This window comes from Chamaea fasciata, unplaced genomic scaffold (genome assembly GCF_029207755.1).
Source record: "Chamaea fasciata isolate MVZ Bird 193981 ecotype frontalis unplaced genomic scaffold, bChaFas1.0.hap1 SCAF_6, whole genome shotgun sequence".
Classification (NCBI taxonomy): Eukaryota; Metazoa; Chordata; class Aves; order Passeriformes; family Sylviidae; genus Chamaea; species Chamaea fasciata.
The window spans coordinates 33,367,722-33,393,344 of NW_027094091.1; the positions used below are offsets into that span (position 1 = coordinate 33,367,722).

Below are 25,623 nucleotides of genomic sequence, written 5' to 3' on the forward strand. Positions count from 1 at the left end.
AGAAACTGGAGCAGGTTTTTGGGGAGGAGGGCATCAAAGGCTCACACAGTATCAAAGACACACGCATGCAGCTAGGAATTTAGTTTGGTTTAAAAATCAAGGTAGGAATAGAAATGTGAAAGTCTGATGGAAAATCAGGTAGCTAACACAGAATCATAAAGATGCTACAAAGAAGCAGTGGACTAGAACAGACTTCAAAAAATCACAAGAAGAAAAGCTCTGATCATGCACTGAGAGGAATTAAGATGAAACAGAAGCTCTGTTCATTATGTGTACAGTATGCAAAAGCACATGGCTTTTAAATGTTCCCTCATGGATACAGCTTACACAAAAGCTCCATGACATGACTAGGACAGTGCTACCCAGAGTCCAGTATCAGCAAACATAAGTAATGTGAAATGTAGGCAATGTCATCACTGTTGTTTCCTGCAGGAGAGGTATTCCCATATTTTGTCTTAACTAATTATGTATATAAAAACATCCTTACAAATGTCTGATTTTGTTCAAGAGTCCCTTCCATTCTTTTCTACATGTTCCCCATCAACAATTTGTCATAATAACACTAAGCAAATGAGAGTTGCAGGGTAGATTATAAAAAAAGAAAATATTTTCTTCATAAAATTATGCATATCTGTGTGATTCTGAAGGCATCAGGCTTTGAGATCACATTCCAAAACAAATAAATCCTGCTGAGAAATTAGGTAACCTCTTCAAAGGAAGAAAAACCAATGCTCTCATTGATCAGCCTTTAAAAAAAACCCAAAACAACAACCACCAACAAACCAACCCAAGGGGAAAAAAACCCCCACCAAAATGGAATGTAAAGACTATATGCAGAATTTAAACTATATATGCCAAAATGCCATAAACAGGTTTTGGTGTTTGTACAAAGAGATTGTACGAAGGCAAGCATTTGCAATTTTTTGCATGTCCTTAATTACACTTTTTAAAAATAATTTTTCAAAGTTCTATAAAGTCGATGTCTATACTACATTCAGAAATATTAATACAGTTCATTGAGAGAAACTAATGAGAACTCATTTAAAATGAAAGACACCAGTTGACTGGGCTGAACCAGATCTGTGCTGTAATGCACATCTGGAATTTTGGAGAGCAAACCAATTAGCTGACTTGTGAAAAGTATGATAGAGTTGACACAAAACCCAAGACCAGTGACAATGGTGTGACAAGGAATTCATTACATCCTTTCTTTTGCCTCAGACTGAATTCTGTAAGCACCGATAACAACATAGAGCATCAACCAATGCATATGATAGCAAGAAAAGGGAATACATGTAATTTTTTTTCCTATTTTTTAATTAATAATATGGGATGTTCGAACAAAAATTATTCTTATTAATATATAATTAAAGAACAGTGAGACAAAGATTTCTTTAAGGTTGCAAGAAACTTCTTAGCAGGAAAAACACAACTAAGAATGACTTCTAAGGAAAGTTGTAAACTACATGATACAGAGCACTGCAGAGCTCATTTTTAGTGCCAAGGAATTTTAAATTATTACCACTAAATTATGAATTCATATAAAAAGGGATTAATATAGGTAGGCTGCGGTTTGTTCAGAGAAGAGTTATGCAGACAGTATAAGGGAAAACTGGAAAACAAGAGAGAGATACATTACAACTGGTACTACAAGTTATGGAATGCCTATGTTAGGCAGGAAACACAGGAAAGCACGTGTTAAATACAAATTTTGTCTACAGCTGTGTGAAAACCAAGTATCTTTGGTCTGATGAAAGTTACAATGCCGTGAAGGTGTCTTACAATATTTGGGTTTAACACTTTTTCAGGCATTATTATTAAGAGGCGCAGCTTTTAGCAAGCTGGTTCAATTTTCTTCATTGTTAAACATTTCAGGTTCTGCTTTTTTATCGACTATCTGAATTGCAGTACTGGAAAATCACTCTATATCTGATGCTCTTGCTAGTTAACACCGCTTGTACTGACGGGTAAAAGTACAGCAATTAGGTATGTGTACTCTCCGGCCTTTATTTAACAGAGTTCATTTCGGTGCATATATATGAATTTTTACAGCACTTGAAATTACCAAAGCGAATCCTGCTTGTTTGGTTCTCAATATAATGTTTGTTCTCATTCTGTGGTGGCTTCATTAAAGAGTAATTGCATACTTTTACTAAATTATGGTTAATATTTTTGTTGTATCCATGGAAACACTCCCCCCCCCTCCCCCCCGGAAAGACAGACTGAACTGCAACTTATAGCCATTGATAAAAGACAAATTATGAACTACAGAAACAGTTTTAAATGAAATTCTCATTGTTAATGTGGATTTTTTTCTTGAAGCAAAGACTCATATCAGAAGGATTATTTCCTCTCTATAACACTACAGAAACATTTAGGTAAATAATTATGGTTTTTTCTCTCTTTTGAATCACTGAAATTACATGAAGATTGGTCCTTCCACATAGAGGAAGCAAAAGAAACATTTCCTTTTTTCTGTTCACTTTTGCAGGTGGAATGGGCAAATGAGAGAAATGAAAAAATTCAAAAACATGCAACCGTGGACAATAGGTGAAACAATTAATTTCTCCTCTGGTAGATTTTTATTTTATTTCCTTTAAATTTCAATACCCATCAGGATGGCACTTCTAAAACAACAACCCTTTTATTTCTAATTAGATGGTTGTATTGTCTTTAGCAGAAGGACAGTGGGTGAATTTAATTTTCACTGAGTGCTTTTTCAAGGGCTAAAAGAACTCCTGTCCATAACACACATATTATCAGTACTTCTGTTGGTATTTGAAGGTATTACATGCCCATAGTTAAAAAAAAGGGGAAAGACTCACAAATTAGACACAGTAGTGATATGTGAGAACAGACTCATTTGCCACAGTCTATCTTTGATACCTCTGGTAAATCAAGAAGAGTCCACTGTTCCCTCAAGCAAATGAGGTACCTTCTTGTGTTCCATCCTTTTTTGGGATGTATGCCTTGAAAGAGTCAACGCATCCCTACAGAAACTGGACAAAAGAATTATCTTTGTTCCACTACATGAAGACACTGTATTTGTCCATGGATATTCTGATGCCCAAACATTGGAGAGGCCTCATGTAGCTTTTCTCTTCACATTTCTGTTGTGCAGGTAACAAAAACAATAAACAGTGATATAAAACAATTTAGGTACTTATATTTAGGTACTTTGACTTATAGCACAGTGTTCCTAAAGACACTCAAGGAATCTTAAACACATCATAAAGAGTCTTATAAAAGGTTATATTATTTGTGAAGTGACAGAAAAAGCTGGGACTACTTCATTCATAAGGGTAGAGCACAACATGTTCTTTCCTTTCTGAATTGAAGGTCAATTCGGATTTTGATCACTTTGAAATCATACTTTATATATAGATTCTCTAAGTTTCATACTCTAGAACCTTTAACATCAGTCAATATTATTAAGATGTACTTAAGTGGCTTTTTTTCTTAATAATAAACAAAAATGTTAATTGTGTCCACAAGATTATGGTCAAGCCGTGAACGTGACAATAATGTAGTTACCGTGTGCCTCATCTCTCCCTCCCTGCTCTTTATCCAGTAATACAGTACAAAATCAAAGAAAATCATTCTGTATCTGGAAGCAGCAGCAATATCCAGCTGAGTCAAAAGAAAACTCCATTGGACTGGCAGGCGGGTGGAGAAAGGCTGCATGTAGGTTGTCTCCACACTGAGTCAAATTTTATTCTGACAGAAAAGAGTTGAAAAACCAAAAGACATTTTATCTTTCTTTTGTGCACCCTGAGAGCCTACAGTTCTCTGCTAAATACATTGCACTCTGTTCTTTGCTATAAATAATAAGAATGCTTTAAAAATATAAATTAGTCTGGAAAACCACAAGAGAATAGGAAAAAAAAAGAATAAATTACAGTATTTGGAAAATTTTGAAAGTAACTTGCAAAGTTAAATGTATCTGTGCTTATGTTCCTCTTGCCAAGGAAGTAATTTATAGATGAATATATGGAAATATGCATAATTTTGTTTTCAGTCAAGAAATAAGTTGTTTTAGTGGAAAGTAGGAGACATTACCTGGTAACTAGGTAAGAGTAGGACAAGTGACCAAACATATATAAAAAAATACCATTATTAGACTGTCTTGATAGAGATCTTAAATTATTTCTGTTGAAAGTAAATTAATTCATGTGGTCACATGAAAGGCACTGATTATTTTACTGCTACTTTGCATATGTTTCCTGAAAGGTAATTTCCTAAATCTGTATTGTGAACTGGGACAGATCACTGCTTCAGAAAATCTGGTCCACTAGAAGCATAGAATTAACTTCTTCCTATTATTGTAGTAGTTAGCAACTGTCAGTGTTTTTAAAACAAAGCAATTTAAGACAAAGAAAAAAACAAGTGAAGAAAGAAGAAGCAGGGAAGATACAGAAAACAAAAAGTATTCTTCTACACAGCATGACATAGTACCTTCTGAATGATAAGAAGCAATGCATAAGATTGCTTAATAGAAATATTTATATACTTACATACTCAGAATTTTTACCCTTTTCCCTCTCTTCTCTGCCTAAGCTGTACAATTATCAGACCTAAGTTCTGTAGCAGAACAGTTGTAGTTTGATTCATTTGCTGCATACAGTCACAACTGCACATCTCAAAATCAGAGATAAACAGCATTCATTTTCAGTGTATGGCTTAGTTTTAACCTGTCTTGAACTCAATCAGACACTTCAACATTTGCAGTGCATTCTGAAAATTTAAAAATTATCATTATTTTATGAAACAAGAGAAGACACATTTTCAAATTAAATTACTACACAAATAATGCACAGGAATTTTCCAGCTGTGTTTTAGATAACTTTTACTATTTTACAGTATTGTTGAGAGTACTAAGATGCTGTAATTTTGTCATCAAGGAAACTTCACACATGTTAAAAGATGATTGTCGTATAAATTATGTCACTAGCATCAGTAAGGGATCTGCTGTGAATTTTAGCAGTGACTGAATATGGCTCTGCTATTCCAAAGAGTCTGTGTAAAACATCTAGGTCCTCACACACAGTGACTAGCATTAAAAGATCAGTTCCGTTTTCCAAGCATAAGTGATGTGCCAGAGTGTTCTGAGATCAGAGGAAACAGAGTATCTTTAAGTCCAGTATCTTAATCTTTAAGCTTAAGTGGCCTTAAGCCCCACTCTTCTGGACTGACATATCCTGAGCAGCTGCACCAGCACGTGACACATTAAACAATGCTCAAATTCCTGTTAGATAATCAGCAGAGGTCTATAGCACATGTTGAAGAAGGATGCACCACAACACATAGCCCACTACCTTGAAAATGTTTGATGTTAAAGAGAGTCCTGACTCACTGACCACACCGTAAGACAGTGAAGTACAGTTAAAGTAGAACTAGCTGAGTATGGTGTCTAATGATGAATGAACATTTCCAAGCAAATTTCTCCAGATAATTCAAAAAATGTCACTTCCCTTTCCTGGGAAATGGCTACTCAACAGACAAAAAACCTGCCTGCAGCACTGGGAAATCAATTTCTCAGGAAACAAGGAGGCACTTTCAAAATATGATAATGGTAATATTATACTTACTATTATTATAGAAATGCCTATGAAGTATAATAGATGTTAAGAATAATAAGCTGTTCAAAATCAAAGATCAGTCATATAAAAACATTCCTACTGAAATTGCTGTGCAAGGGTAAATATTAAGCAGTGGATTTTCACTGGAGAATTAAGCCAATGCATTCTGCACTTCTTACAAAGCCTTCAGTGTGCTCCCATCCAGGGAAAAGAAAATGGCTTACTTTCAGAGGTATCATGACCAGCTTAATAATTTCATAATAATTATGAGATATTTATGGATAGCAAACAAGGGAATCAAAACTAATGGTGTTCATTCAGTTGAAGCAACAAAACTACCCAAGACAGTTGAAAATATCCTTTTCTAACTTCTGGAAATATGAGTTCCAAAGTTTCTGAAATAATACCTTAGTTTAAAATTTCACAGTTGAAGAGAAGAGCAAGACACAAATATAATTGGGTAGTCAATGTTCCAGCATAAGGTGTTCTAATTTTCTACTTAATTTTATTTAAAACACTATGTTCATAATTATAAAATGGCCTCCAGATTATATAACTGAAAATTTAAATATAAAAGATAGTGAAAATTTGCTCAAAATCAAAAAAGCAGGATATGTAATTTCATTACATAAAATGTTAGGGGTTTTTACCAACACTAATTATGTCAGTTATGTAAACATCTTGAAATGCTCTTAAGCTATTTCTCCAATATATTTTTTAAGGAATGTACATACTTATTCCTACAGTTTAAATTAATTTCTGTTATTAGTTTTTAATCCATAATGGTAAGTAAGTGACAATATTGATTCACTACCTGGCTAAACACATTCCCAAAGTTGCCATTAAAACTATGAGAATGCACTGTAAAATATTGAGGGGGACTTTACAACAGCTATAGCTAAGCTACAACAACTTTAGCTGTGACATGCTAAAATACAAAAACATTTAATTAGGTTACCACAAAGAGGAAAATCCTTCAAGTCCAATCAAACATGAGAGAAGGCACTTTGAATAGAAGCCATGGACTACCCCTGCCCTTGCTTAAACTACACTGCAGAGAACTATACTTCTAATGGTCGCCTTTTACTTGTTTCGCTTTGCAGTCACAAATTAGTAAGTAGAAGTAAAAACCAAACAAGAACTGAAAATAAGAGATTGAATTACAGGGGAATAAAAAAAAAAAAAAAGCAGCTAAGCAACAGAGTAGATGCCTTGAAGCTGTATGGTGTGCCAGTGAGAAATAGAAGCAGCTCAAGTTGCAGCTCCGAGACTTTCAAAAATGACACTGGCCCACCTGCTGTATGTCATTTTACAGCAATTCCACAAGCATTTGAATACAATGGAATACTCATCATCTTCATGTAAAATGCATGACAGAAGTCCCTCTACTTAAATTGCAAACCATGAGCAGAAGTAAGGTAGGTGGTTTTTTTCTACAGTTTGTATAAAAATAAGACAGCTAGAAATCCTACACCCAACTTACCTATCATAGTTTATTTGGTAGGATTTTTGAATATTGGAGGATACAATGGAAACATGATGATATTGTATCACCAAATAAAATGATGAAAATAAAGAAAGTCCAAAGAATACCTTTAAATGCATAACAAGAATTCCCTGCTTTACCTTGTGTTTATCAAGAGCACATCCGATCAGGAAATTGGAGGCCTGTAGGACCAAAAAATATTGAAGCTGGGAAATAAGCATTTCTAAAAGATGAACATAAGAATGAGCCATTATGGCCAGATTTTACAGAATACAATGTATTCATAAATCTTAAAATGTAGATCAGATGAAAGAAAAGTGGGAACTGTGATTATAGTAAGACTTGAAAATCATCAAAGACTGAATCTTAAGTCCACATGGCAAATGATGGAAGCTATAATAAAGAAATTTCTTGTATTCCCATAGATACACACAAGGTACAGATAGGAATTTATGATTCAGGAAAAAGGCATCAAAGAAGGTGCCTTCCCACTATGGGGTCATGAAGGGAGGGTAGAAAAGCTTTTACTCAAGAAGTATCACTACCTTATGAAAATAACTTCAGAGTAAAGCTTTCAACTTTTGGGGGAAAGAGTATATGTTCTATGAGGAGAATAGAAAAGGCTCTCAATGCTCATTCTCTGTTTCTCTCAAAGCCAAGTCCAGGAACTTCTAGACCACAGATCATTAAATATTCAGCGTTGTGAGGGACACACAAGAATCATGGAGTCCAGCTCTTAAATGAATGGCTCATAAGGGATTGAACCCACTCCCACGGTGGTGTGAGGAGCATGCTATAGGCAGCTGTCATATCTAATCACAAAACAAAAGGAGAGAAACAGGTGAAGGTGTACAACCCTGTGCCCCACAGAGGTCACAATCTATCAGAAAAAAGAGTGGCTGCTCTATTTTTTTACCATTTAAGAAATTTAAAAATAATTAGCTTAAGAGAAAAAAAATTTAAAAAGTTCCACAAAATTAAACTTAATAGTTCCTCCTTTCTATATACCTATTATACTATAGCTTTAAAGCACAAAATGATTGTCTTATATGTGGAATTATTATCATATGATTACAGACATGAGGAGGGAAGACCCCTTCAGTTTTGGTGTAGAGAGGTATCAATGCTGATTTTTTTGTTACCTTCTATATTTTATTTTTGCTACATATTCAAATAATAGTAATGGAAAAGTCCACATCTCAGTTGTCCATGACAAACGGACACTTAATCTTTCTTCAAGACAGCCTTAGATTAAATTTTTCACTCCTGTGTAACATAAAATTTTTGATTTTTTCAAACTTGATTTTACTTTACAGTAAAGGTTTAACCATTTTGGTATTTAAAAAAAACAGAACATAATCAGATTACTGAAAATTTAGAAGTGATTTCACATCCCATACTTTACATGCATTTTTAATAACCATTTGTTATTACTGTTCTGTAATATGGAAATCCATATTATTGTTAATATTGCACAAATTCACAGCTAATCACATTATAGCACCAAAGGAACAATTATAGTATGTGAATGTGTATAAAGATTAATATACATATCCTAATAAATCTCAGCTGACCCATTAATGTATAACGGGCCCAAAGGAGGCCTCATATCCTAGGTATATAAATGGCACATTTCCTTCCCCCTCCCCTCCTTTCCTCATTTTGTTTTATATGTAGAAACTGCCATAAAAAGGAAAATTAAGCCATACAAAACCACTCTGAAACATCAAGAGGCTAATCAAAAGCACAAACCACTTTCTTTTCTTATTATACTACAAGAATCACGCTAATATTTGACATGCATGTACAGTGAGGTGTGGGGGGTTTTTTTCCTCTTCCTTTTGAGAATAAGGATTCTGAAATAGTGGACAGGCATCTATTGCACATGCACTCTGCAATGAATAGCTATTACAAGTGGGTTAAGGGAGGAACTTTCAGTTTTAATTGTAAACTATAATGGCTTGTTCTTGGTTTAGGGGTGATACCTCCAACTGTTTCAATTAAATCTCTTGTAGTTTAAAATGAAAGCAAAAAAGAGACAAATGATCCTTTTTGTTATGTAAGATATGCCTTACAATATCCCTACATAGTGACAACTCCTTGTCCTCCTGTCACATCCTGTCCCTTAGACCATGCTGCAGAAAAGCAATTTTCTGCCTCAAAAGCACTCTATTTTTTAAGTTTGTCTCTGGGCAATTTTCAGGTCTACTAGAGCTGCACAACTGTATACAGATGAGAAAGACCCAAAATAGGGCAATTTATTTGATTCCTCCTCTTCAAAACATTTAGCTGAGATTGCATATCCAACAGAGAAACCCCAACAAGAATATTCAGAGATGACCTGCAGTGACACACATCTTTTTTCCACAAAAAATTTGCATTAAACATCTTCTCCAGACTTCTCAGATATTCTGGATTTGACTTTTGTTTAATATGACCTTTAACACACATATTTCCCATGATATTAGCAGCTAATTCCTTTTTTAAAGGAAACAGAACTCATCAGTTAAATAAAACATTTACGGAGTTTTTCAGAGAAAGAATTTTTTTTTGGTGGGTCTTTCTATTATTTTTTTTTTAAATTGGAAAAAAGATGCGCATTTATTTGAATCCAGTTTCTCTCCTGTTAGAAAGTAAAGAAACACCTGGATGGGAAAATACATCCTCCAAGTGTTCAGCTGATGGTAACTTAGCATTTCTCAATGCCTGAAGCTAGTTTGACCTCAGTATTCCCCTGGTACAGCTCTGCCCTAATGCAGTGAGGGCACTTGACAGAGCAAAGGCCTTGCTTTTATAACCACCCCCAAGTTGAAAACTACTTTGCCTGCACAGAAGTTTTTAAGGAATTAGGATAGCTTCAAGACTGGGATCTTCATTTGCTATGAATGTAACATTGCCTAATGTATTGTCTGAGGCAAAAACTTCACAATGGTTTTGAGACTTTTCACAAAGCCAGGTGAATTTTCAAATCTGAAAACAAATAAACCATAGGTTCCTCAGTATTCAAAATCATGTTCAAATTTGCTATATGCAGGTTTCAAAATTTAAAACCAGATTGATAGCTTATTTTGCCCTGAAGATATAAAATTATCTATTTAATTTCTCTACTATTGTCTTTTTAATTGACTGATATGTACATTTAATTTCCGAATTTCATGCTTACATAGAAATCATTTATGTATTAAAAAATCACTATTAATATTGACATGAGAAAATAATAGAGCATGAAGTATGTCTACAACCTTATATGGTTCTGATTAGACCCTATTAGCCAAAGCATGAGTTTTCTTTGCTAATATAATAAAGATCTTTAGTATGAATGAATTTTGAAATTTTATGGACCTGGCATGTGAGTATATTTCAAAATTATCTGAGATGGAAACAGCGATTTTCTTTCTTTTTCTAAGGTATAGAAATAAGTTTGGATTTGAAGGGATCTTAAAGATCATCTTGTTCAAACCCCCCTGCCACGAACAGGAACACTTCCCACTAGACCAGGTTACTCAGAGCCCAATCCAGCCTGGCCTTGAACACGTCCAGGGATGTGAAGTCCATAACCTCTCTGGGCAACCTGTTCCAGTGCCTGACCACCCTCACAGTAAAGAATTTCATCCTAATATCTAATCTAAACCTAACCTCTTTAAGTTTAAAGCCATTAGCCCTTGTCCTATCACTTGGCCATGAAGACAGAATAGAGAATTTGATTGAGGGCAAATCAGATTTCCAGATATGCCTAAATTCATGCTTTAAATTACTGGGGAAAAAAATTGTTAAGCATATATTGCTGTGGATACAGAAGAGAGGAAGACCTTGATGATTTAGTCCTTTATGTCTCTAAGTGCTAATGTTGCCTTAGCACATCTTAAATTCAGTTCCTGAGCTTGGACTGAAAAATGTGGTAACACAATTGTGTATAGTCTAAAAGAGACAGAGATGAATAAAACTGTAAACCATGAAAACCTTGCAAGTGGCTGAAGTGGGACACTAGAAGAAAAATATAATTATTTTAAAGTATCATCATCTCTTGTCTGCTTTACACTCCTTGAATATTTAGCTGTCCAAGAAACTCATCAATGCCAATGCTGGCAAACCTTCAGTTTGGTTGCTGGTTGCTGTCAGGTGGTCACAGCCTGCTGATGATTCAAAAGTCCAAGTGCAAACTGATGCTACATTCATTTCACTTTAGCAGTACTGCAACGGCTATGTCAATCAAAAGTCATCAAGAATAAAAGCAACAACTAGTACTAGTACTGAAAAACCTGCAACTCCTTGGCCTTAAATTCCTCCTTTTTGCCTATTAATTGCATTCTATTTGTTTACATATTTTTTGGTGTTTTGGTATGGATAACTAGTATGTATTCAAAACCAGAATGCCATTTACACCAAAGAGTCATAGAAGTTACTTCACAACAAATCTGACTATTGCCAGGCCACTTTGATGATGTACATGTAAAGTTTCTTAAACTAAGTCTTACACAGTCAAGGGTCCAGAATGTCTTTTAATCATAATTTTGTGAAGCAAACAGAAAAGCATGAATAGAAAAGCTGAATTACTGACAGAAAGAGATTGAGTACCAAGGAAAAAAAAGCCCTAATTGACTGATTCATGTCCCTGACATGAATCCCTGGATTCATGTGAAGAGAAGTGTACTGTAGGGTATAGAAGATATTTTTTTCCTTACCAGTAAAGTAAAAAAAAACCCCCAAACAAACAAACAAAAAACCCCCACCAAAACCCCAAACAAAACACGAACAGAAAACAAATCTATGAAATATCTTCTTCCCTCCTCTTGCAAAAAGACATCTGAATAGTGATGACTTTATTTTAACTTTGCTGTGTAATTGTAACCAAGTAACAGGAATATATGCATAATAACTTTGACCTGGGTGTTTGAATACCAGATTAGACAGCTACCAAATTACCTGAAAAGTATTACCACATGAATAGCTTGTGCTTCCTCAATGCTGTCACTCAAAAGGCTTTTGGCACCTCTTCAGAGCTCTATCATTTACTTCCTTTACACAGGATAAACTTAGATTTCCTCATACTTCCATAGTAAAAATAACACCATTCAGATTTTAAAGTTTTCCTTTAAGTACCCAAACAAATCATATAATCAAAATTATATCTACCTTAGAAAAGAAATAACTTATGTTCATGATTTTCATATGTGCATGTAATTTCTTCTGTTTTGTTAGCAATGTGCTAAAATTATTTTTTATGACAGATCTGAGGAATTGCAGATGTTACTCAAGTATTTACCAGTATTTTTGTGATTTTATACTTACATTTTATGATTCAGAATTATTTATTAATTTCTTTCATCTCTTAACATTTTATGCAAACAATCACTGAAGTCTTCTCAATTCTTCTTGGTTAATTAGACTTGCATATGAGCATTTGGGACAACCTAGCTAAATAATCACTGTAAAATCTCAAGTAAAACTCAGTAATTCAATTTAACATATTTTTTAATTTTAAAACTTTGGACAGGGAGAATCATTTTATTTTATCTGCTATTTGAACAAAAAAAATCTAAAAAGGAAAAAGAATCACAGAATACGAATTCATAAAAACTTGCTGTTTAATTAAAAACTCCATTTGTAGATTTTTTTTTTTTTTTTAATTGAGCTGCCTCTTAATCCCAGTCTCAGCACGGGGATCCCAGCTATTTCTTGTATCTTTTTAAATGCCTGCATATTTTAGCCTTACCTAAGGCTAAACCTGTAGTCGGTACGTATGTCCTATCTCCCTTCACTTAGCTATTTTTCAGCTGGGTGGTTGTCAAGAGTTCAGCAAACCGGAGAAAATAAAGGAAGTCTTAAAGATAATTAAGGCCCTTACAAGTTTCAGGGACGGAGATCTAAATTACTGTCCCCAGGGACAGGAATGTGGATAGGAGATGGCTGGGCTACTCAGCATTCAGGGAGCTGCAGACTAAGCACAGCTCTATTGTTTCTCAGGCAAAGAGGGTAATAAGGGGAATAGGGAAATGAGGGTTGCTGTTGAAATTGGTGACCTTAGAGTACAAAGGAAATAAGATTTCCAGAGGAGACCTGGCTTTATTAGTTCTACCTCCTTAAGCATCATTTTCTGCTAGTTGGCAAACTACTCAACTTTTCTGTGATCCCAGTTTCACCACACTCCTAAGAATTTAGATACAAGGACAAAAAAACCCCAACCAAAACACCAAACCCACCCCCCCGCCCTGCTCCTCAAAACCCCACCCAATATCAACTGAAAGAAAAATATGCACTGTTTTACAGTAAAGTCATTTACTTATAGGAGAGGAGCACTATTTAAGAATAATGACAGTTTATATTTCTGAAAGTTAGTGCATTGTGCACATTCAATGGATATTAGAACCTAGTTGCATGGAAGTATCTTCATAAAGGTTCAGACCTACAGGCTTCAAAGGGGTAAAATTGTCTTTAAAAGTTCTGTGTTAGAACTTATACTGGATTTTTTTTACTAAACTCCAGATAAACTGTTGAAGTTTTAAGAAAAACCTATAAAATATTCAGAGGTGGATTGACCCCACTCTGACACAATAGGTTAAAATCAAAATGTGTTTAGTCCCACTTTCTTCACACATATTTAGTCAAGATTTAATATATTTATCTATGTATGCCTTTCTCTCTTTTTTTTTTTAATTAATCCCTTTACCCTTAGTAAAATGTCAAATTTCAACAAAATATCAAATATGTGCAAAATGCAATAGAGACAGCAAATTACTGAATCTAGAACCATCTGGTAGATTGTACTGAAACACATGGTTGCATAAAAAAGAAATTAAACCAGGAAAATATAATATTACAAGGTATTGACATCCTTGGTCACTTCTTTCTAACGTGGATGCAGTTAAAAGCAAAAAAGCCACTTTTTTTGATCTAACAGATATGTTATGTACTGAAAAATGGTAATGATTATATTTGATCCTCTCTGGTAACATCTTAACTTCTGAAAAGCTGCTTCACTCTCTTAGTGAGGATAAAACAGTTGCTGTGGTACTAACAGAACTTATGATCAGCCAATTACCTGTTATTAGTATACCAGCTGCTCTTGCAAGATTTCAAAAAATGTCATTATAACTTAAAATAATGAGCTGTGAACTGTATGCTTATACTTGGAATTCAGCATGGAAAGAAGAAGAAAATCAGGGTCAAGTTTCAGCATAAAATGCTAAATTGTTGAACGGTGTATTGTTCTGTCCTGTCCTTTTAAAAAGAAAGAAGCTACATGTGCAAAATATCATAGTATGATCAAACAGCAAGTTATTCCATAAAGCTACTCTAAACATCCAAACATCCTCTAAAGATATGAAAAATGAGTTAACAGAGAAGTTTAAAATGGAAGCCCATTTAAAGAAGGTCTTTTTCAAAAGATGAATGCTTTAATTGCTTCATGTTTTCAATGGTACGCAATATTACCATCACACCTGAGTGAACTAAATGTTACAGTATGTGGGTTTGAGTACCATAATGCTACTAGACGAAAAGCTGTAGAAGGTGCATTCATACATTTCTTTTCTGAAACTGTTATCACACTGATCCCATCCAAGACTGAAGACCTACTTCAGTTCTAAGAGATTCACACAAATCCTCAAAATCAATCCTGATACTAATTTACCTTTGTACTTTTACCCAAATGCAAACCCCCAAATTACTAAGTAGCCACAACTCCATCATATAGTTGATACAGAAACAAAGAAAGAACATTGACAGTGCATACACATTTATGGAATTCTACTGATTTCTTCCCCTCTTCTTTCTCCTCATTCTGTCCCCTGATTACAGACACAGAAATCAGTGACAATTCTAACACATATCTGAGGAACTTATAAATAGCACCACTATGCACTCTTTAAGCAGAAAGACAGATATAATGGTAAGTCAGCCTTTCCTTTTCCTGAAAATATTCCATTAATCAAAAGGCATTATTTTATTAGGCTGATGCCATAATGCTCCAACTAATATTTCTTTTGAAGATGCTCTGGTCCTTTACACTGATGTACTTCAACTCCCCATATGGTTAAGAAAAAAAAAATACCATTACTTATCATACAGTTATAAATGATGCATCACTGTTGTCTGAATAGAAGATAATTGCAATAAATAATACTGAATGACAGCTAAGAACTTTTCTTGTCCATGTTTTAGTTGTAATTCATGCAACCAACACTTAAATAATTCGCAGTCTTAGGTCCTGCACTTATTTACAGCTTCCATACTGTTCCAAGCAAGGTTATATATTTTTGGTATCTGTTCCTGTACTTTATACTTTTATGTTTTATGATACTGTAGATATTCCTAAGCCGTGGGTGACTGTTTTACTGTCTACACATCTGGTTTTAAGACTGAAAATCTCTTACAGAGTTAATCTGCTGTGATAGCCTCAAATGACCTGAAAAGTTTTTCAGTACTGAACTATGTAACTTAGCCTTATGGAACTACTAAGGTTATGACATCATTCCTGGACTGCCCTGAAGGTATCAGAATTTCTGCAGTGCTGTGAATTCACTCTAGGCATACTTCCCAAACCAGAAAGGTCCCAGAACAAAGCCTCTAATTATCTGCCTTAATTCCTACACTTGGGAAACTTTCATCTTGCCGTATTTCGGGTGTTATGATAAATTTATAGCATTCCAGATCTCTTAGCCATGAGAAAGTAAGAGAAAGAGAGGAAAAATCTTGTGTGCTCTCAGGAAATATTTCTCTCTGTGAAACAGTATTTTGAAAAGCTGGTTCTTGTAGTTTGAGTAGTTGGCACATGGTAGTGTTCTATAAATGCTTATAAGTCTAGAGAAATAAGTGATGTTAAATAACTCAAGTTACTATTTAAAGAAGTGAAAAAAACCCCACAAGCAACACCTGCACATGTGGGGTTTTCTGAAACTTTAAGAAAATAGAAACCCCTCAGGTCAGCACAGCTTTTTGAAACAAGTTTCTTTGCACGAAGGAACTGCTTTCCCCATGTGGTCACTCACCAATATTTATGAGGGAAGGTCACTTGGAATGCCACCAGCAGATGAAAAAACAGGAGGAAAGGAGGGGTTTTCTGTCTTCACTGAGCTGGGTGATTCTGCCAAAGTGATAGCCGACATTGACATTACACAAGGGAAAGGTTGGCGTAGTCTCACAGTCCCAGCTCTGCTGCAGAAACAAAACAAAACAAAACCCGAAATAAAAACATGTATGTATACTTTTCAAATAAGTGTAATGTCAAAACACTAAAAGTCTGATCTCTGGAATATAAATGACACTTTAATCTTGGCTTTGAAATAGCTATCTCAAGTCTACTTTAAAAATAAGATTTAAAAAGACCCCTATGAAATCGAATGTTCTTCCATAAAATTAATCAATCACTTTAATGGTTTAGTGGAAAGAAATGGCCATAAACATCTCATGTGCTTAGCTGGTGGTAGAAGGCAGACAAAAATTATAATTCTGGTAAAAATGAGGAAAAGCTGAGATTTTAAGATTGCATGCAGAATACATGGCAGGGAGTGACAGGAAATTTTATAGGTGAATGTAGCCTACAGAAAACTTAAGGGAAAATTGAAGGATTAATGAAAGGTCCTCCTTTTTTTTTTTTTTTTTTTAAATTTCATTTTCTTAGCATCTATGTGAATTTTTACCTATACATCTTATACGTCCTAAAAGAAAAAACTGTGATGAATAAATAAACAGCTCTAGAAATCTTCAATAGGGTCCTTTACCTTGCAGGGAATATTATCACTGGCTTTTGATACAATTTCTGCTGCAGGGAAAGACTTTCAAAGCTCAGAATGCTGAAGTATTGCCAGGCACTCAAAGACCCCCTGCTGTGCGCGTCAAACTAAGAAATCTCTCTGAACTTGTCGAATTAAAAGTCATCTCTCTCTCTCTGCAACCCCTGCATGAGCTGGGAAGCTCTGTCCTCATTTTTTTAGGCCTTCTATGATAAACAAATGGAGCCTGAAGCATCTTTATTCTTTTCAGGCACATAATTAAAATTCTTTTAAAAATGTAATTGAAGGCAATGAATTTCAAAAGGAGGTTCTAGTTAACAACAAGGCTAGAACAATTTCAGTAGGCCATACTACTTTACCATTCAATTTTCTTTCAAAGGTAAAAGCAAAACAGCTTGTTATGATTCTGGGTGTATTTCTTTCTTTTTTTTTTTTCCCCCCCTCTTTTTCATTTTGTTTGTACATCAATAGTTTGCACCAAATCTAAACATCTCAGCAGGATTTACGCTTTCTGGAATGTCATAAGACTTAATTACTGAAAGAGCAAGGAGTATACTATCAACATATGAACAAAGCAGAAGGTATTCTTGGTTTCTCAAAATCCTTATTGATATATCCCCTAAAAATTAAAGAATATACTTATTGAAGTATTTGCATTTTCTTGGCAACCCTCTTTCATTAACTGTAAATATTCACAACTGTGCAAATTTTTAAAAATCTGATAATGCATAGAATGGTAATTTTTTGTGATGACTATTCCTGTGCAGCACTATAATGACTAGTTATACATATGTTTGATGTTGCCAAGAAAACAGCAAGTGCGGATATCATTAATGATTTCAAATGAATATAAAAGAAACAAAAATCTATCTCCCTGGATTTGAATCCCAGGGATTATCACACAAAATTAACTTAAAGGAGGTAGGAGACAAGACAGTGTTTCAGAAAGTCATCTCTAAGGTGACTTCCTGGAGAGCTTAAAATCTAAACCAATTTTTAAAATATCTCCTTTAGAGTGACTTTCAGTACCCCTCTCTGTTGAAAACAAAAAGATTCAGTTTTCACCTGTTTCCTCCATGCTGTGTTTTTAAAACTGGTACTTCTGGCTATAAATGACCATATGAAATGTATTTTTTTAGAACTTTTCCCTAGAGAAACTAGGGATGGAGATGTTTTAAGGAATGTTATTTACAATTCTTGCAGCATTAAAAAAAGAGCCAAAAAAAGGTGTAGGAAGAAAGCACTACTCCCACAACTTCTGGGTAGTACTCTGCCTCTGATAGTTATGATGCCTCTGGGAGACCTGAGACAACACAGTTAACAAAGCTTCTTTTCATCCTTGGAGGGGGAAGCACAGCATGTGTTCTGCATGGGTCAACAACTGTTCTGACTAGTAGAGAGGTAGAAAAAGGACCTAGTCAGCTCAACTGGAAAAGACAATGACAAAGCAGATCTAGCAGGAGCCAACTAGGGCTTTGACTACACCTTCAAGTAATACCTCTTCAAGTCCGATAGTATTTCTTTCCTAGGTTTTTTTTGGGTTTTTTTGGGTTTTTTTTTTTTTTTTTTGTTTTGTTTTGTTTTATGTAAAACCTGGGTGCAGCATAGGGCACAGCTCATCCTAGAGGTCATGCTGAACAGGCAACACAGAGAACAGTGAACCAAGGCTGACCCTCTCTATCTTCTGTAGTTGTCTCACATTACATCAGCAGGTGTGAAACACATTCCCACATGCCTTTATTTCACATCCAGAACAAGTAACATACAACTTTCACAGATTGCACAGAGCTCAACCATTATGTTCCAATCCGGACAAAATTCATAACAAGAAATGGTCACAGAACCAGTAAGGAACCAGTAGGACATCATATTGGCATAAGAGCAGCATGGCCAAAGGCTATTCATATATTTCTATCAGTGTATTGTTTACATGGCTGTAGTCTTATCACTACAACCAATCAAAAGAATAAGGCAGTTCCTACTATGCCTTGTATCCTTATTACAAAAAAGTGAACTCTTCTTAGCCTTCCCATTCAGAAAACTAGGGAGATTTATGACAGTGTATTTATCATGTTTAATTGTATACAGTATCTTAATTACCATGCAATCAACAGAAAGCATAGGAGTAATCATCAAGAATGATGAATGAACAAAACCCATTAAATTTAAAAAATGTAGGCAAATTAGTATTTTCAAACTTCATTTCTGCTGTGAAACTGAATTAATGAAAGCACCATGATTACAAAAAGGAACTCATCTTTCCCCACAATTTTTTCTGCAGAATGTGAAGGACAGTGGACAAAACAACATAAGAAACAAAAACTGCAACAGAGACAGTATCTGATATTTAGGAAAAAAACAGTGCGATGCAGCATGAGTATTTAATGTCTGTTTGCAGAATGAGTAAAGGCTCCTTTAAGTTCACTGAGCACTCACTGTAAAGTTTAGGGAAGATCAGTAGCTCAGAAAAAAGTGGCTACAGAAATATGAGTCACGTTTATGAACAAAAGTGATCAAAGTCTACTTGGATGCTAGAGTGTCTTCAGTTTATTCCAGTGCAGTACACATATTACTTGATTGAAAGGTGTGTGAATATAAGGCACCCGGGTCTATCTACTGTCACTGGGCCTGAAATTCTCATTTGTTATGTCTGACTTCCTTTATTGATTTCTTTTTCCTAAACAGAAGCTGAAATCATTTTTATAACATTTGGGAACACATATGTTTACAATATTTACAATACAGTAAATTTTAACTACAATAAATTCACATAAATTCCTTTTTCTCCTCCAAGCTAAAATTATTTAAAAAGCTAAAATTATTATAAAAAAATAAATTAAAAATTATTCAAACTTGGTTCCCACTCATAGTGCTACTCTGACAGTTATGTTATACAGACATATTGTACATTCTTACATGTCTTTAAGATTTCAGACACCTTTTTCAGTGGAGAAAAAAATATTACTTTTTCCATCATTGCCAAATAAGAGGTAAATTAAAATAATTTATTTATTCAAATGAAACTTGTTGCTTATGAGCACCTACCTTTTTATATTCTATGAAATTAATATCTAACTTGGAGAGAAAATTAGATACCTATAGTAAAGCTCTTCAAGATACAGTTTTGATCCAGTAACAGTGTTTTGTAGGCCAAACCGTTGGCAGAGGTTGCCTTAATAATTTGGTATGAGGTAGTGTTATTTCAGAAGAGGGAGTAAGTGGATATGAACCCAATTATGACATCAACAAGAAGAGCAAGGCAGAATATTTCAGCTGTTCTCTCTCTTCTCAAAAATAACACAATTTCCATATTTTAAGACAAATTTCCAAAGACTGTAAAAAATTATCATTCATCAGAATTTAAAGTTTTTGGAGACTAGAATGCTCCTCTGTTTTATTCCTGTGTCTCGATTCTTTAGATTAATACAGAAACGTGGCTTCTTGACTATACTGTTCAATCATATAGTCTGTAATTACAAAACCCCCTTTACATGATAGATGTAAAGCAGATTAAAACAGAACAGTGAGGAATTCCTTAGTGAAATTTGCTGTCAAATGACAAGCTGCATAGATTTAAGTAAAAATATAAAAATACAAGTATAACCTTATAAACAGGTTCAATCTCCCACGTCAGTACTGATTTTAGTGTTCTATATGAGGTGTTAATCACCAAAAAAAAAAAATTCAAGAAATATTTTACTTTGCTTATTTTATCCCTCTTGGATGTGGGTAACATGATGGCCGCCACAAAAATCTTAAACATTAGAAATTATCTGGAAGACTTCAAAATTGAAACAAGCATTTATTTGCATGATGTATTAGTAGATGTTAACAAGGAGAACAGATAATCAATAAGACGGACCCTATATTAATTACTGTGTACCTAATCCAGCGACAAGGTTCTTCTTACAAATAAGTTTAGAGTAGGAAAGAGAAAGGTTACTTATTTTCTGACAATTTGGTTTGTATATAAAATTGCAGTATTGAAAGTAACTATTAATGATATGAAGGAAAACTCTAAGTGAAATATTTCTGATGATTTTATAGAGGACCCATTAAGCAATCATTTCTTCAGAAGGAGGTGCAATTATAGAGTACAGTCTGGTGGTCCTGTTGCAGCAAGAGCAAAGACAAAACTGATAACACTACGCAGAAAAACCTAAGTCTGTGTCAATGTAACTCATTCCTATTGTATCTTGATAGATTTAATGCTTTCTTTGGGTTAACGTTCTCTCATGAATAATCTTTCCCTCTCAGTTGTGTAGGAGCTCTGTGACCCTTAATTCCTGCTGCTGTACTGTACCTAAGAGTTTGAGAATGGGGAAGAATGGACCACTCCATTCCACCTGCAGAATTTTCAAGTCTTTGAAAAATGCCAAATTAACACTGTTATAAGTCGAAATCATACTTAGCTGAAATCTACTCCATTTATATAAATGTTCTTTAAATGGTAAAAATCAATTCTAAAAGATTCTTGCACATTGAATCTCTACACTTCTATTCATTCTCATATTCACAATACAGCAAAATGTGAAAACAACTTAGGAAGGAATATACAAATACAAAAATATATTTCTGTATTTCTTCTCCTTAAAATATATTTATAAGCAGTGCTGTTCTTAAAGTATACTAACAATTGTGGTATCTTTCCCTCTGGATATATTCCATTGTGCAGTCAAATTTGGAAGTCCTTTGAAACAAATTACAGCTTTACCTTTATACAGTTCAGAGCAAGGCACTGATGGCACAGAGTGTACCTGTCAAACTCAGTACTAAAGAACAGAACAGGAAACTGACACAGTTATGACAGGCAAGAACTTCTTATCAGCAAGAACTTTATGTTTATTATTGCATACTCTAAGAATTCCTTGTTACATGCTCATGTAAATAGGACTGCAATAAAAATTGTGAATTTTGAAATGCCTTTCCAGACAGAATTAAGACTGGAGAAAATTATGAAAAAAATGGAACACCTTTTAAAATTATCAAATTTTCTACTGCAATGCTAATATTTTTATTGAAAATATGTTAGCATAAAGAATTTCTGTATTTGCTAAATTAAAGCACTCTATATTTTACATGTGACTTCAAAATATGTGATTTTTTTGGGTAGCACTTAATAAATAAAATAGTGCTATATTTATATATAGTGCTTTCAGTGATTTTTTTTTAAAGCACTTGGTTGTAAATTCAAATTTTACATAAGTTAGATATCAGTTCCTAAACCCCAGCATTTTCACCTATTCCTTGACGCTACTACACTATAACTATTCTAATTTCTTGAAATCTAAGTATCATAAATTTAGCAAATGCTAGATGTTTAGAAACTTCTTCACAAAAACATGTAGATCCCAGAGAAACAACAAAAAATAAAATTCATAGGTTCTGAGCTTGAATTTGCTGTAAAATGCATTTAAACATAAGCTTTGCTTTAAGAACTGGATGTTTAATACATTATATCTTATAAACTCACCAACTAGATGAGTAAAGTCACCACTATAAATATAGGACATATATTTATAATATTATATCCTGTAAAATTAGGCTTCTTAGCAGTTGTTTCTTGCATTGTTTAGGATATTTCTTTTATTATAAATGCAAAATGTTCATAGTTGAGTGAAAGATAATTTCTGTCTTTTAAATAAATGTTAAATTGTACCCAGGAAATAAACATAAAGCAGAACTATTGTATCAGTTCTCAAAAATGCTGCAAGTTCATTACGTTATTTAGGGGCTTAGGTGATTGAACAGATTTTAATGTAAATAAACTTCACTGCTTAATCACTAAGTACATAAGACTGGCTGCAGTATGAGTGGATTAGTTACAAGCACAAGTTGAAATCAATCACAGATTGTGGTAAACACATTTTCTTTTCAGCGTATTTCCACAAAATAACTTGCTCAGGTTTACATATGGTAGAGATGCTCACTGGCATTATTTTGGCATTTATTTTGCTTTCATTCCAGTTTGCCACTTTGTTTTAGGTATGCATATGCTCGATTATATGGTAGCATATAGTTTATTGACACATTATAACTGTAATGTACTTGTCATAACTTTATGTTATGTTGTATGCGATAATTTGAAACAAATATCTACACAGTGAGGTTTTAGTCAAAACTTTGTAAGGGTTGGAAAGAATTCTGTGATCCATGATGAATGGATCTATAGGACTCAGTGTGCATCGCATAGGTAGCAGCCTGTGGGATTAGCCTTGAGCCTCAGCTCACCCATTTGCCACACATCATATGGTTGGCATCAGGTTCTTTTTCAAAATCCACTCCTTCAAATAATCTTTCATTCTAGAAAGTGTACAAAACCCGAAATATTTTTCTAAATAAAGCATATTAAATCTTAGTACTCTATTACTATAGACTAGAGAACATATTTTTGTTTATTTTTGTTTTTCTAATATCAACAGATATAGTAGGGATCATGAAACAGAACAACTGAAGCCCCTTGTTTAAAGAGTAATTCAGTGGTATGTACCTCCATAACTGTAATATATGAAGACACTTACTATAACTTTATTTACAGTTTTGGAATGAAACTGAAAGAAACAAATACTGAACTAAAAAATAGATTTAAGGACATGGTAAAAGAAAAAAAAACCAAAAAACCCCAAAAACCAACCAACCAACCAACCAACCAAAAAAAAAAAAACCAAAAAAAAAAGCCCCAAAAAACCATACCAAAATGAGATTTTCATAGATTCCATTTGCCATTTTCTATGACAGCAATCTGACAGATTCTAAGTTAGCTAAATACTTTTATTTTTAAACCAGAAATGTGATAGATTTGATATCGGCTTCAGAGAAAGTTAAGTTGAAGATAGAAGTGCAGAGAAGAATTATGTATAGAGAAGAATCTGGCCAGAGACTGAAGGAAGATTTCTAGTGGAGCTCTTTAAATGAGATGGACCTTCTGTAAAACCTTAATAAGTCAGGTAAAATGGAGTGTATCAGCTTACACAATTTCTTCATTTTCAACAGGTATAAACCATGAAAGTTCTTACAGGAAGTGCTTTATGAGTTAGTCAATTACATTAACAGAACATAAGAAATCGAATGTAAAAATACAAAATTCAGAGTCATGCACATATGAACTAAACAATGAGAATGTAGGCATTGTGTTTATGAACTGAAAAGGCTGAAAATACTTATTCTGTTTAGCCCTCCCAAATGTAATCTGAGAAGGAATATAATCACTATCCAGAGTGGTAAACAAAAGCTGTTGAGGAAACTAAGCTCAAGATGTGAGAATAAATGTGTATAACTGGCAATGAATAGCACAGGTGAAGAATAAGAGCAAATGTTCTAACCACCCAAACCGAGTTGCTCTGGAATATTCATGCATTCTTCAAAGTGGAAACTAACCCTGACCAGTGAGATCCATTTACAGAATGTCATTTCCTGAGACAGAAGAAGCTTTCTTAAGAAAGAAGAAGACAGTAGAAAAAATATATATTAAAGACACTCTAAAAAGAATCATTTTCAAAGGCACCAAACATATGTTTTTAGCCATGATTTCTATTTACAATATTAGGCATCGCAGATGCTTCTACATCAGGTTTCAATCCCTTCAAGAGGTTGATTTAGACCGAGATATCAACTATTATTTTTCTGAGTATTACACTGTGCTCTTTATAGAAAACAGCATGTTTCTTTTAATATTATATTTCTTCACTTGGCTCCCTTATTTTCCTTAACACTTCCTTAAGTTTATCTAGATCCTGTTTTATTTTTAATTTTCATGAAGTTGATTGTGTGAGGGATGGTGTGGCACATTGTATGCCAAGCTCAGAAAAAAGACAATGTAATTTTACAGTTTCTTCTTTGTTCTACGGAGCGAATACTTTGCACTAGCAGGTTACATCCTTTTCTCAAGTTCATAAATCATGGCAGGGCTTTTAGGATAAAATGGCATAAAGGGTAGAGACTAGCACCCTAAAAAATCTGGTATAGACATCCATATTTTCTAATTTTATTTTACCTAGGCAACTATGGCAACCTAAGATTTTGTACAATATAAAGGTAAACAAAATTTTTCTAGTAATTAAATCTATGAACTAGAAAAATCTGGAATATTTTACTTATTCCAAAATGACAGTATTAAACTATTGTCAAACTACTGTTTGCTCATTTTCCCTCTTCATCTCATCGTACTAAGCATTTAAATTCACATGAAGTTAGAAAAATTCTTCCTTGTTCTGAATTACTGGAATCAGAGCTTATGATTATAGATTTGTACTATTCTGCCCTGTTTCCCCAGTTCTTATTATGGGATCTGGAATTGAAATTCCAAGTTTTCTTAAGAGTAGTAACTTAAAAACAAATTTACAATCTCAATAGATTCCTTGGTCTTTTTCAGCAGGAATGAATTCTCTCTCCAGTTTACAGTCTAGTTGAGTGCAGTAGTTGGGAAAGTTGCACTCTCCCAAAGTCACAATTCCCACTTCATTATCCCATTTCACAAAAAGTTTTTAGACTCAAGACTTGGCCTTTGTATATTCCAGGATACAGCACTGTATCTGTGATTTAGTATCTATTGGCCTGTTTCACTTCAGAATATTACTTTGCTGCGTGTCAGAAAGAATATGTGCTTAATTGTATTTTACCAAACCAATAAAAAATAAGGAATACATGACCAGATGTGCCTGAAAATCTTATGAAAATGGAAGGCTAACTGGCAAACTCACCTCATCACCTACAGTAGAAGCACAGAACTGTTAAGGCTGGAAAAGACCTTTATGATCATGAAGTCCAACCATCAGCCTAGAAACACTACCACCACCTTCACCATTAAACCATGTACTCAGGTGCTGTA

The 25,623-nt window shown here is 34.2% G+C and overlaps 1 long non-coding RNA gene across 1 annotated transcript in view; it reads right to left on the reverse strand.

The window, feature by feature from the left end:
* Positions 1–2,666: 2,666 nt before the first annotated feature.
* The window catches only part of LOC136291155 (uncharacterized), a 196,390-nt gene continuing 173,433 nt past the window's right edge, over positions 2,667–25,623 (reverse strand). The window contains exons 6-7 of the long non-coding RNA XR_010721437.1: positions 16,053–16,215; positions 2,667–3,110 (exon numbers count right to left, since the gene is read on the reverse strand). This is a non-coding gene — a long non-coding RNA (uncharacterized lncRNA). The remainder of the gene's footprint in view (positions 3,111–16,052; positions 16,216–25,623) is intronic.